Source organism: Hemitrygon akajei, unplaced genomic scaffold (genome assembly GCF_048418815.1).
Source record: "Hemitrygon akajei unplaced genomic scaffold, sHemAka1.3 Scf000041, whole genome shotgun sequence".
NCBI lineage: Eukaryota > Metazoa > Chordata > Chondrichthyes > Myliobatiformes > Dasyatidae > Hemitrygon > Hemitrygon akajei.
In genome coordinates this window covers 8776466-8789737 of record NW_027331927.1, presented here as the reverse complement: position 1 = coordinate 8789737, position 13272 = coordinate 8776466, and the positions used below count along the sequence as shown (strand labels likewise).

The window sequence follows — 13272 nt, the reverse complement described above, 5'->3', positions numbered from 1 at the left end:
TACAAGTTAGAAATTTTTTATATAATGAACTAAAGTCTTTTTCGAAAGAATGTCCATTGGACATTACAGAAAGAATTTTAGCTCTTAATCCTTGTCAAAAGGGTCTTGTTGCTATCATTTATAATATGATTATGAATCTACAACCAGATATATCTGAAAAAATTAAGAAGGAATGGCAGGAAGAACTGCATTGCCCTATTTCTACTGAGCAATGGGAAAAAATTTTATTACTGGTAAACTCATCCTCTATATGTGCTAAACATACTCTAATACAATTTAAGGTCGTACACAGAGCTCATATGTCTAAAGATAAACTTGCTCGATTTTACTCGTATGTTAATCCAACCTGTGATAGATGTCATTCTGATATAGCTTCGTTGACTCATATGTTTTGGTCCTGTCCTTGCTTACATAACTATTGGAAAGATATTTTTAATATTATTTCAAGAGTTTTAAATATTAATCTCCAACCACACCCTTTTACTGCAATTTTTGGCCTACCAATGATAGATAATAAGTGTTTATCCGCTTCATTCCAACGAATGATTGCATTTATTACACTAATGGCTAGAAGATCCATTTTACTGAATTGGAAAGAAGCCAATCCTCCAACAGTATTTCAGTGGTTTTCCCAAACTATTTCCTGTTTAAGTTTAGAAAAAATTAGAAGTGTGGTTTTCGATCCTTCAGTTAAATTTGAGGAAACTTGGAGACCATTTATTCAGCATTTTCATATGAATCAAATGGTCTGATCCTGAACCTTATTGTCACTATCCTGAATTGTGTGGATGGAGGTTGGGAGTCATAGGCACTACTGTATATATATAACATTATGCGATTGCCCATGTTGGTTAGTTTTTTTTTCTATTTAGTTGTTGTTTTTTTTTGTTTTGGGGGGGGTTTCTCTTAATCATTTATATTATTATATGAGTTTGAGAGATTCTATGTATGGATCAATATATATTTGAATGTTTATCAATCTATTATGTACTCTCAAATGTCTTGTAACAATATTTTTCTTCTGTTTTTTTTTAAAAAAACTAATAAAAAGATTTGAAAAGAAAAAGAAAGATTCTTATTTAAGGTGAATGTTTTATCTTTAATTGATCAGGTTAAATAATTGTTTACTAAATCGTCCCCATTGTCTCTATCATTGATTGGTCGAATCAATGCTGTTAGGATGATTATTTTACCTAAATTTTTATACTTATTTCAAGCGTTACCAATATTTATTTCTAAATCCTTTTTGACATTGTTGACTCTAAAATTACTTCATATATATGGCAGAATAAAAATCCTAGATTAAGCAAAAAATATTCACAGAAGTCTAAAAAGGAAGGTGGTTTGGCATTGCCAAATTTAAGATTTTACTATTTGGCAATTAATATTAGATATTTAATATTTTGGACACAGTACTTGGTGGCAATACAGAGACGAAAATAGGCAAACGAATGTAAATCTGTACAAGGTTTCTCATTGGTTTCGATTTTAGGGACCTGGTTTCCCTTTATTCTTTCTAAATTGGATAAACAACTGGTTAATCCAATAATTAAATATACATTACGAATATGGTTTCAATTTCATAAATTTTTCGGTTTGAATAAGTTTATTTTATCTAACCCTATTATATCTAACTTCTTTTTCAAACCCTCTGTTATGGACCAAGCCTTTTTGATATGGAAAACGAAGGGTATAATATGTTTTCGTGACTTATTCAAGGGTAACTGTTCCATGTCTTTTGAACAGTTGTCTAATAAATATCATTTACCCAGATCCAATTTTTTAGATACTTACAAATTAGAAATATTTTTCAATAATATGTTACAGATTTTTCTGAACTCATACCCAACTGATATCACGGAAAAAAATGTTTAAACCATTATGAGTAGGGTTTAATAGCAACCATTTATGGTATGATCATGAAAATACAGCCAGGTATATCAGATAAAATTAAGAATGAATGGAAAACAGAACTTCAGCTTCCCTTACTTACAGAGAAATGGGAGAAAATTTTACATTTAGTTAATTCTTCCTTTATATGTGCTAAACACGTGTTGATACAATTTAAGGTGGTGCATAGTGCCTATATGTCTAAGGACAAACTTGCTCGTTTTAACTCCCACATTAATCCTATCTGTGATAAATGCCATTCTGAAGTAGCTTCTTTGAATCACATGTTCTGGTCTTGTCCTCTATTGGAGAGATATTGGAAAGATATTTTTGGTATTATCGCAACAGTTTTGAGTATTAATTTACATCCCCACTCTATTACTGCAATTTTTGTCTTACCAATGGTGGATAATAGCTATTTATTCCCATCAGCTCGTTAGATGATTGCATTTGTTACATTAATGGCTAGAAGATCCATTCAATTGAACTGGAAAGAGATTAATCCTCCAACTACATTCCAATGGCTCTCCCGAACCATATCTTGTTAAAATTTAGAGAAAATCAGAAGTGTTATTTTTGACCCTTCACTTAAATTTGAAGAAACCTGGAGTCCATTTATTCAACACTTTCTTATGAGCTAAATCAACCTTTCCCGAACCTCTTTTATTATCTTTAAATATTTGGATAGAGGGGCAGTTATTGACACTGCTGTTTATATTCATTATAATGTAATAGTCCAGATTTTCTTTTAGTTTAGTTTGCAAGATAGTTTTTTTATTATTATTTTTCAATTTGGGGGTTTTCTTTCTACTATGTAAATACAGGATGAGTTTGGGAGGTTTGGTACATTTGTGTTATCAATAGTTTATACATGTATATACTGCTCTATTAACTTTGTATTGCCAAGCTCTCTGTATTTCTATTGTTACTATGTTTTGTTTGAAAATCAATAAAAAAGATTTAAAAAGAAAGACAGAAATATATTTAAAACAAAAAATATACCAATGTACTAAATTGGTCCTCTTGAAGTTCAGAGTGGGTCTTTATGCATAAAGCTGAAAAAGGTGTGGGATATTTTAAATGGATTGTTTGCATTTACATTTACTTGAGAGATGTACAGAGTCTTTAGAATGAGGCAAAACGGCAGTGAGGTCATGGACTCCTATACAGATTATGGAGGAGGAGGTGTTTGCTGTCTTGAGGCAGATTAGGGAGGGTAAATTCCTAGAATTAGAGGTCATGGATTAAGGATGAAAGATGAAAGAAAATTTGAGGGAGAACTTCTTCACTCAGAGGCTAGTGAGAGTATGGAATGAATTGCCATTGGAAGTGATATAAGTGCATTTGATTTGACCATTTAAAAACAATTCGGATAATTTCATGAATGAGACGGGTACGGATGTCTCTAGTCAGTGTGCAGATCAATGCGACTAGGCATGTAATAGGTCAGTGTGGAGCTGATGGGCTGAATAGCCTGTTGCTGTACTGTAGAGTTTGATGACTATGTCTAGGTCAAACTATGGCAGGGTCACTGTTGATTTTCCCTAGGGTAATTGCTGGTGAACCGCAGCAGGTTCACAATTAACTGCCAGGCTCCCTGAGGGATCCAGTGTCAGCCTGCAGCTGAGAACTGGCAGTGAGGAGCAGACAGCAATTGCAGGACTTTTGTGCTTGTCAGAGAGACCAAAGTCAAATGGTAGTAATGCAGAGAAGGAAGTTTGGATTAAAATTGTCAGCTGTCTCATGTGGAATGTTAGGGTTAGGGATAACGTGAGGCTCTTCACTAAAATTCAGTCTGGTGAGCAATAGGTGAATGTGTCCCAGTAAGACGAGGACCATTAGAAAGGCTTTTCTATGTGTGGTGGTGAAAATACTGCATTTTGCCGATCATCTTTGATGTCTGCCAGAAGCCCTTTGCAGCACTTGACTTGCTGTCAAGTCTGTTAACACCTCACTTCTGCAGAGCAATGTTCTTATGAGAACTGCAACATATTTAGATTAGTTCTCAACCGCAGCCTGAGTTCCCGCTTCAAGGCTAAGCGCAGCTTGTTCCAGTTAAAACCGCAGACTGGACATAGCATAAGATATAATCACCTCTCTGTATGACAAACTATCTACCTCTCTGTATAAAAGGTCAGCTCGCATACACGTCTGGTTAGAGTCTGCCGCTCCACCGTGAGGGTCGGCTCTCCGTGATCATCACGACAATAAAGGTTCTCGCTGCGAACTGAGTCCAGAGAGTCTCTGTATCTTTCATCTCAAGTAAAGTGTTAAAACTCTGCTACATCACTATGTAATTCCATGTTAGCTGCAGATGCTTGGACTATTTTCAATTATATTATTTTGTAGTTCCCAGTGTTAACAGTATATGCTTTGGTAATTACAAACTCCAAATGGAACAGTCACAAGAAACACAAGAAACTGAACCATGAGGCATGTTGGGATATTTGATCAAATGCAAGAGGGTCAGTAGTTGAAAAGAGAGACAATATTCAGTACTGCCTGTTCAATTGATGATGGGGTTGAAGGTAGACTCGAGGAATGAGCTGCGATGTAAGTCAATTTATATTTGATTTGTGAGAAACCCGGGGGGAAATCAAGAGAGTCTGATGATGGCCGTTAAGGTCGAGCATTCGGACAATGATGTGATGTCAGACTGACTGGTGTAAAGTGGTTCCCTGTCCACTTGCAATGTCCGTCAAGTGTCATATCACTAAATTCCCCTATCAATTATTGTCTGTGTCTTAACCTGTCTGAAAGTAAATGTGTTCAGAAATCTGGATAGAGACTTGTATTGGTTAATAAAAATTCAAGGTTTCTGCAAATGAAAGCACTTTTCTTCATGTTGACCACAAGCATTACAGGATTTTCATACACCAGAGGTGCCGTTACATTAGTTCTGTCGGTCTGTGATTGATTCAGTAGAATCTACAGTCAATCTATGTTCCTTCCACTAACCTGATATTCTTACCCATTGAACTGATAACCATGTGTTAACATGAAGCCGACTCCCTCCACACCCTCCTGAATCGCCAGCTCCAGTCGCTCCATGTTGAATCTCATCAGCAGGAACAGTTGGTGATCATCACAATTTGACAGGAAGGCGGAGATGGCGGAGTTCAGATCTGTAGTCAGACACAGAACATATACCGTAGATTCCGGATTTTAAGCCGCTACTTTTTTCCCACATTTTGAACAGCTTTGAACTCTGCGGCCCTTAATACGGAGCGGCTAATGCATGGTTTTTTTTCATGCCGCCAAAAACATTTTGCCTCGTAACACTAGACCAATAAAATTGATGAGTAGTTCACAGAGGTCCAATGAAATTGTATGATAAATCAAGCGCACTTTCACAATTAAATTATTGTAAATCAGTCATTTGTACTCACCCTCATCAACATGGAAAACACTCGAAGAAAAGCATTGTGCTGCCTTTATGGCAGTTATTTAGTTTATAATATTTTCGCTTAGTAATTCATTTGTTAGTTAAAGTTAGAACTGTTTTAACTATATTTGTTTTCTGTACTACATCCTGGGATGCTATGATGTCACACCCTGTTTCGCCGCGTCTTGTGGGAAAAATGCCGGTTTGCGATAAATGGGACGGCGGGGGGCGAGCGGCGGAGCGAAAACGCTGCTTTTAAGTTAAAGGCGATCAATAACTTTTCCTGCTAGGCTGCAGTATATATATTTTTTACCAGTCGTTAGGAGATATTGGAATGTTGTTCAGTAAAAAAGTATACGCAACGTATATTTAAAAGTAGCCGCGTTACAGGCACGGTTCGAAAAAAAGCATTTGCAATATGTATTTGTTTATGTTACCATATGGATTTAATTAAAAGTTAAAAAATCCTCACGTGTAATATCTTTCTGTGTAAATATCTCATATTACAACGTGGGACACCTGCGGCCGAAAATCCGGTGCGGCCTGTACAAGTACAAAATTGATTTTCTTTCTAAAATTAGAGCCAGCGGCTTTTAATCAGGTGCGCTCTGTAGTCCGGAATCTACAGTAATAGTAGATGTACTATGTCTATGCGGACACGATGCTAATTTAAACCATTCCCATCTTCAGCAACATGCTGAATATCCCTCCATTCCCGGCCTACTCATGAGTTCAAACGCCTCTCAGATGCTGCTGAGTATCTGTTTCCAGTCCCTCCCTCGGCAGCTCATTCCAGACACCAATCACTCTCTGTGGAAAACATGAATCCTAAATCCCCTCTAAACTTTACCCTCTAACCTTAAACCTATTCACTCCAGTGCTTCATATCTGCACTGAGTCACAGACTATCGTACTTCGCTCTGCCTCTCATAAATGTATGAATTCTCTGAGATTCAGGCCTCAGTCTCCGACGCTCCAGAAAGAGTAATCCAAGCTTGACCAACCTCTCCCGGAAGCCAATATTCTGTAATCTGGGTAACCAAATATATTCTGTAATCGTGGTGAAACCTGTCTGCACCCTCTCCAGTGCCTCCACATCATTCTTGTGATGTGGTTACCAGTTCTTTGCACAATACTGAAATTGTCTCTTACCCAAAGTTCATCCAGTTACAGCACAACTTTAAAAATTACATTCTCACACATCAACTTGTCGTTAGCACATCCATCACAGTGTTGTCATTTTCAGGGATCTATGCATATCCATCACAAGACCCGTCTGTAGATCAGCCTTCCTAAAGCTCCCAGCATTCACTGCACCCATAGCTCGTGAACTTGACCTCCCAAAGTGCAGCTCCTCACATTTGCCCGAATTAACTGTACTTGGTGACTCTGTTCATATTTCTAATTGGATGCTGAACATTTTGACAACATCCCCAAATTTACACAACCACAGAGTCTGTAATCATCGAATCAGTCCACCTAGATAGATAGATAGATAGATAGATAGATAGATAGATAGATAGATAGATAGATAGATACTTTATTCATCCCCATGGGGAAATTCCAACTTTTTTCCAATGTCCCATACACTTGTTGTAGCAAAACTAATTACATACAATACTTAACTCAGTAAAAAATATGATATGCATCTAGATCACTATCTCAAAAGCAATAATAATAGCTTTTAAAAAGTTCTTAAGTCCTGGCGGTAGAATTGTAAAGCCTAATGGCATTGGGGAGTATTGACCTCTTCATCCTGTCTGAGGAGCATTGCATCGATAGTAACCTGTCGCTGAAACTGCTTCTCTGTCTCTGGATGGTGCTATGTAGAGGATGTTCAGAGTTATCCATAATTGACCGTAGCCTACTCAGCGCCCTTCGCTCAGCTACCGATGTTAAACTCTCCAGTACTTTGCCCACGACAGAGCCCGCCTTCCTTACCAGCTTATTAAGACATGAGGCGTCCCTCTTCTTAATGCTTCCTCCCCAACACGCCACCACAAAGAAGAGGGCGCTCTCCACAACTGACCTATAGAACATCTTCAGCATCTCACCACAGACATTGAATGACGCCAACCTTCTTAGGAAGTACAGTCGCCTCTGTGCCTATGGGATTCATTAAGTTATTTAAATCGCACACAATGCATAATGAGACAGTGATCCTTCTGAAGACTACTGGTCACAGACCTTCATTCAGAAGAATGCTCCTTCAGTCCTGACTCTATTTTATGTGACCAAAACAACACTGAAATCAATGTACAAAGTCTCCGCTTAATATTCCTCAATCCGCAACGTCGATTGTTCATTTCCCTCTACAGGTGCTGCCTGACCTGCTGAGCTCCTCTACCATTGTGTGCATTGCCATCTCTACTTACCCTCTTGTTTTGCTTTACTGTTATTCACCAAGGACATTCATTGTCTCGGTAGCCCACTCAGATTTCCAGTGTAAAATTTCTCCTGTTCACTGTCTCCCGCACCCAGCCCATTCTCCCACAATGTAGCATTCCTTAAATCGGCCACAGAAAACAGACACTGGGAATGCCCCTCACCTCCATTGAGCAACAACCCGGAAATCTGGGGAGAATTCACCACTGCCCTTCCAAAAGAGAAAACAACTCTGTTTCTCTCACTGGCTGTTGGAGGGATTTCCCAGATCAGGACATACCAAATACTGACAGAAATTCTGTCTGTTCCCTGGACGCTGTTGTATTCCTGTCTGAGTTTCACCCACGCCCACCTTATTCAGGAGCTCCTTCTTCTTTCACTCAGGTGAAGATTTGCATGGTCAGCGGAGTGATTCGACCATTCCCTTGTTAGGTCCCTGCGCTGGAGCTGGTGAATTGTTCCAGTGCTCAAGGTTGCTTTACCAGTTAGATCAATGTCCTGTTTGAAGGTAGTTTCACTCTGCCCTTTATCGCCCAAGTTTATCCCACTGAACTACAGATGATTTAACTACACGTGTAGCATGATGACAGAGTTTTAATGAGAAAGAGCCCAGTGAACATACCTGTGTCCATTCTGACTGTGACTGTCGCTGGTTGATTGTCATCTGCTTGTCTGCCGTCCGGGTGGAAGACAGCACCTCCTGCTGGCGATGGGCTGAATTACACAAATAAAACAGTGAGTCTGTTACTTGCCCTTCATAATTTAAAAAGCTTTTGTAAAGTCACTGCTCAGTCTCCTACATTCCAGGGAGTAAAGACATGGAGTGACCATCTTCTCCCCAGAACAGAGGATTTCTGGCCCTGACAACACACTCACAAATCTCTGCACTCTTTCCACTTTAACCAAGCCTTTTCAAACATATAGCAGCTAGAACTATACACTGCAAACACTGTCTCACCAACGACTTATACAATGGCACCATAGTGGTTAACACAACTATTTACAGTTGGAACGACCCGGTTGCAATTCCCACCACAGCCTGTAAAAGTTTGTAGGTTCTCACCGTGATCGCATGGGTTTCCTCCAGATGATCCGGCTGTTCTCCACCCCCACCTTCCACAGTCAGAAGACGTACCAGTGGGCTGGTTAATTCGTCATTGTAAATTGTCCTGTGACAAGACTAGGATCAAATTGATGGACCTAATGGGCAGCGCGGCTTGCTGTATATCAATAAAAAATAAATAAAATAATGACCTAACTCCTGCACTCAGTACCCTGACTATTAAAGGACGACGTAATAAACACCTCTTCACCACCCCGTGTTACCGCATTGAACTCCAGGAAACATCCTGGTAAACCTCTTCTGCACGCTCTTCAGTCTTGATATCTTTCTTACTATGTGGCAGACCAGATTTAGCTTTGCGCCCGAGCACAGGTTGTGGGTTACTTGCGGTTCCCCAAGCTGGGAGGGGTTTCAGGTAAATCGGATCTGTCTGTGAGTAGGTAGAGTTTATGTGTGGGCGTGTGGGTGTGGGGTGGGTGTGGGGTGAGTGTGGGAAGTCTGTGGGTCCGTAGATGGTCGGGGTGGTGGTGGGCTGTTGGGAGAAAGTGGGATGATTGGTAGTTCGATCACCCGGGGAAGATGGATCCCAGGGCAAATTACGGTTTAAACTAAAGAGGATATGGTCGATTGGATCTCACAGTATATGTGTCCTTTCAGGAAGCAACAATTCTATCTTCATAATAGTTACTGTCTAATCTGCTTTTCAAGATTTTGTTTGCTGCAGAACCCCAGAATCTGGGGACAACTGGGATGTCAGTGACCTCCGCATCAGAGGAGGACACTTGTTTGTAGAGCCTTTTGTGAGATATAAAGGTCCCTACTGTGGATTCAGACCTGGTGGCAACTCTGAAGTTTGCAAAGGGAAAGGGAATAGGGTAGTGGATAAGAAGAGTGTGCTTTAACTGGGAAAGCATGGCCACCAGTGCGGGAGCTGTTTCATAGATTGCTTTGGTTGCTGTTTTTTTAATGATCTCACAGGCTTCAGGAAGAGAGTGAGCCCGGCGGTCACCCGGAGCTGCCCAGGTCATACAGGGAGAGGGACTGTGATGGGGTTTCCTTTGCAATGGTGATAAGCAATCGTTTGAACTGAGAAGCTAGGTGCTAAGTTAAAGGGCAATAACTCCAGGGCTGTGATCTCAGGCTTGCAACCCGTGGCATGTGCTAGTGAGGCCAGAAACAGGAAGTCTATGCAGTTTAATATGTGAAAAGGAGTTCATGTACGAGGGTTGGCATAAGATTTCTGGATCATTGAGCTCTCTTCCAGGGAAGGTGGGACCTATACAGAAGAGACGATTTGCACCTGAATGGGAAGGGGAATAATATCCTAGTGGGAAGGTCTGTTAATTCTGCTTCGTATGAGTTTAAACTGGAGTTGCAGGGGAATGGGAACCCGAGTGCCAGAACAGTTAGTGGAAAGGCTGTGGAGAGAGATGTCGGGAAGACAGACGCAATTAAAATTCAAAAGATTAAGCAAGGTGTAACTAGAGTAAATTACAATGCAAGAAGTATCGTAGGAATAGCGGATAATAGTGCTCAAGCTGAGTAGCTGGTTTACAAACAGTGGCAATATGAAGTGAGGAGGAGCTGTAGATAGGGCATAATTGCAGTTAACAGGATGAGTTTCAATGTAAAAGGTGAAAAAAATCGAAAAGAGTGAATACAGGTGTGAAAGTGTTGTATCTGAATGTGCGCAGCATAGGGAATAAGGTGGATGAACTTGCAACACAGTTGCAGATTGGCTGGTATGATGTTGTAGGCATCAATGAATCATGGCTGAATGATATACAGTAGCTGGGAGCTGAATGCCTAAGGACAGGCAGGAAGGCAGAGTGGGCAGCATTGTTCTGTTGGTACAAAAAGGAAATTATATCATCAGAAAGAGGTGACATAGAGTTAGAAGGTGTTGAAACATTGTGGATAGATCTAAGAAACTGCAAGTGTAAAAAGACCAGGATGGGAGTTAAATACAGGCCCCCAAACAGTAGTAACAATGTGGTCTACAAATTACAAAGGGAGATAGAAAATGCATGCCAAGGCAACAATGTTACAATAGCCATGGAAGATTTCCATATGCAGGTAGATTAGAAAAGTAGTTGGTGCTGGATCCCAGAAAGGGAAATTTCTAGAATGCCTACATGATGGCTTTTTAGAGCAGTTCATGGATTAAGCCCAGTCGGGGGATCAGCTTTTCTGGACTGGGTGTTGTGCAATGAAGCAGAATGGATTGGAGAACTTCAGGTAAAAGAACCCTGAGGGGAAAGTCATCATAATATGATTGAATTCATCCTGAGATATGAAAAGGAGAGGCTAAAGTCTGATGTAGGAGTGTTTCGGTGTAGTAAAGGGAATTGCAGACGCATAAGAAGGGAGTTGGCCGGAATGGATTGGAACAGAACTCAGCAGAGATAACGACAGAGCAGCAATGGCTAGAATTTCTGGAAGCAATTCGAAAGGCACAGGATATATACATACCAAAGAAGAAGAAATATTCTAAAGTAAAGATGACACAAACGTGTCTAACATGAGCAGTCAAAGCCAAAGAGTGAGCATACAACAGAGCAAACAGTAGTGGGAAGTTAGAGGATTGGGTTCTTTTTAGAACCAACAGAAGGCAACTGAAAAAAGACACTAAGAAGGTAAAGATGGAATATGAAGGTTAGCTTGACAATAATGTTAAAGAGGATACCAAAAGCTTCTTCAGATATATCAAGTGTAAAAGAGAGGCAAGAGTCAATATTGGCCAGCTGGAAAACGATGCTGGAGAGGTAGCAATGGGGGACAACAAAACAGCGGAAGAACTGAATAAATATTTTGTGTCTGTCTTCACTGTGGAAGGGATTAGCGCCCGATGTTGTGATGGAAAATAACTGGTTCTTTAAGTCTCAACAGTAGATGCCTGGACACACACAGTTTTAAGAATAAGGAATTTATTTACAAGGGTAAGTCGGGTCAACACAAGCAACTACAATATTCTAACAAAAATCACTTAGGGTTAACGCGTGTGAGGAAGGTCGGGATGGCTGTACAATACACAGAAAGTGCTGTGGGGACAAGGTACAGTTACACATACAAACAAGGGAAAAGCACTACGACAGCTATCCCCCTTGACCTTGGATAGCTGCGGCTCCCTTACAAGGACAAACGATAGACCTTCCCAAACATAAATCAATGCACTTACCTTCAATGAGGTGGTCTGTAAGAGAGACCGAGCCAGGCACATGTCTCACCTTTTATAGCATAGGGCTGGGTGAGATAATCCAATTAAGGTGACCAATAATTTAGGTGTGCATTGATTAGTTGGGAGGGACCAAATGTTGATTGGCGTGTGGTGTGTCCTCTGACCAGCCAGGTGGCAGTGCGTCTGTCACATGGCCAGTATCTCTGGATACACTCCACCCCTCGGAAGACGCACCACATAGCGAACACACATAAGAGGGTGAAACAATATCACATACCAGAAATAACTATTTTTAAGCAGCTAAGTAAATGCAGAGACACTCTTAATCATCTGGCAGGCACAACATAGTATAAAAATGGCTATGATTACAAGAATGAATGTGATGGACCAGTGAATGACAGTTGCCCACCACCCCTCTAGGGACCCAAATGGCCACCAATTGCCCCATGAGGTGTTGTGCTGGAGGAGCTGGTCCTTTGATTTTTGAATTTTAGCCACCGAGTCCCGAATGTGAGCAGCCAAGTGAGTAATGTTGCTGGACTCATCAGGGATAAGGTTCAGCATTCCTTAGTGCACACGTTCCACCATCAGCAGTGAGTAGGATTAGCAGTATGGTGGAAGTTCCAGATATCGGGTCATAAATTGCCTAACTAGACAGAAAGGTCTTGGGAATCTGAAAGGTCTGAAGGTAGATACGATACTCGGACTAGATGGTGTACACATCAGAGTTCTGAAAGTGGAGCATGAAGAGATTTTGGAGGCATTAAAGACCTTTCAAAATCACTAGATTCAGGAAAGATTCTAGAAGCCTGGAAAATTGCAAATGTTACTCCATGTAGGGGGTGAGGCGGAGGAAAGGCAGCTGTAGGCCAGTCAGCCTAAGCTCAGTGATTGGGACGATGTTGGAATCCATTACTAAGGAGGAGGTCTCAGGGTTCTTGGAGACACAAGATAAAATAAGCCATAGTCAGTATGGTTTCCTCAAGGGAAAATCTTGTCTGACAAATCTTTAGGAATTCTTTGAAGAATTATCAAGCAGGATAGACAAAGGTGAATTGGTTGATATTGTGTACATGGATTTTTGAAAGGCCTGTGACAAGTTGCCACACTTGAGGCTGTTTAACAAGCTACAAGTCCATGGTACTACAGGAAAGATTCTGGCATGGATATATCGGTGTCTGACTGGCAAGAGGTCTTATGGAAATTCAGCTTCTATGGAGGTGGAGGAAAGAGGACACACCAACAGGTTGGAACCGGCTGTGGGAAGACATGGTTTGTCAGCTCTGAGAATGATTTGAACGTGCAATAACCTTCAGACCGAATCAGAAAACCATTCTGAGGGTATTTGAAATGTCAGAAGCAGGGGAGATG

General features: G+C 40.6%; 1 protein-coding gene across 2 annotated transcripts in view; it reads right to left on the bottom strand.

Moving 5' to 3' along the window:
• Window positions 1–13272, bottom strand: part of LOC140720361 (NACHT, LRR and PYD domains-containing protein 3-like) — an 82400-nt gene that overhangs the window by 23777 nt on the left and 45351 nt on the right. The window contains exons 2-3 of one of the 2 annotated variants that reach the window (XM_073035232.1): window positions 8283–8374; window positions 4849–5015 (exon numbers count right to left, since the gene is read on the bottom strand). The gene's annotated coding sequence lies outside the window, so the exon portion shown is untranslated. The remainder of the gene's footprint in view (window positions 1–4848; window positions 5016–8282; window positions 8375–13272) is intronic. The other variant, XM_073035231.1, reaches the window with a different exon arrangement.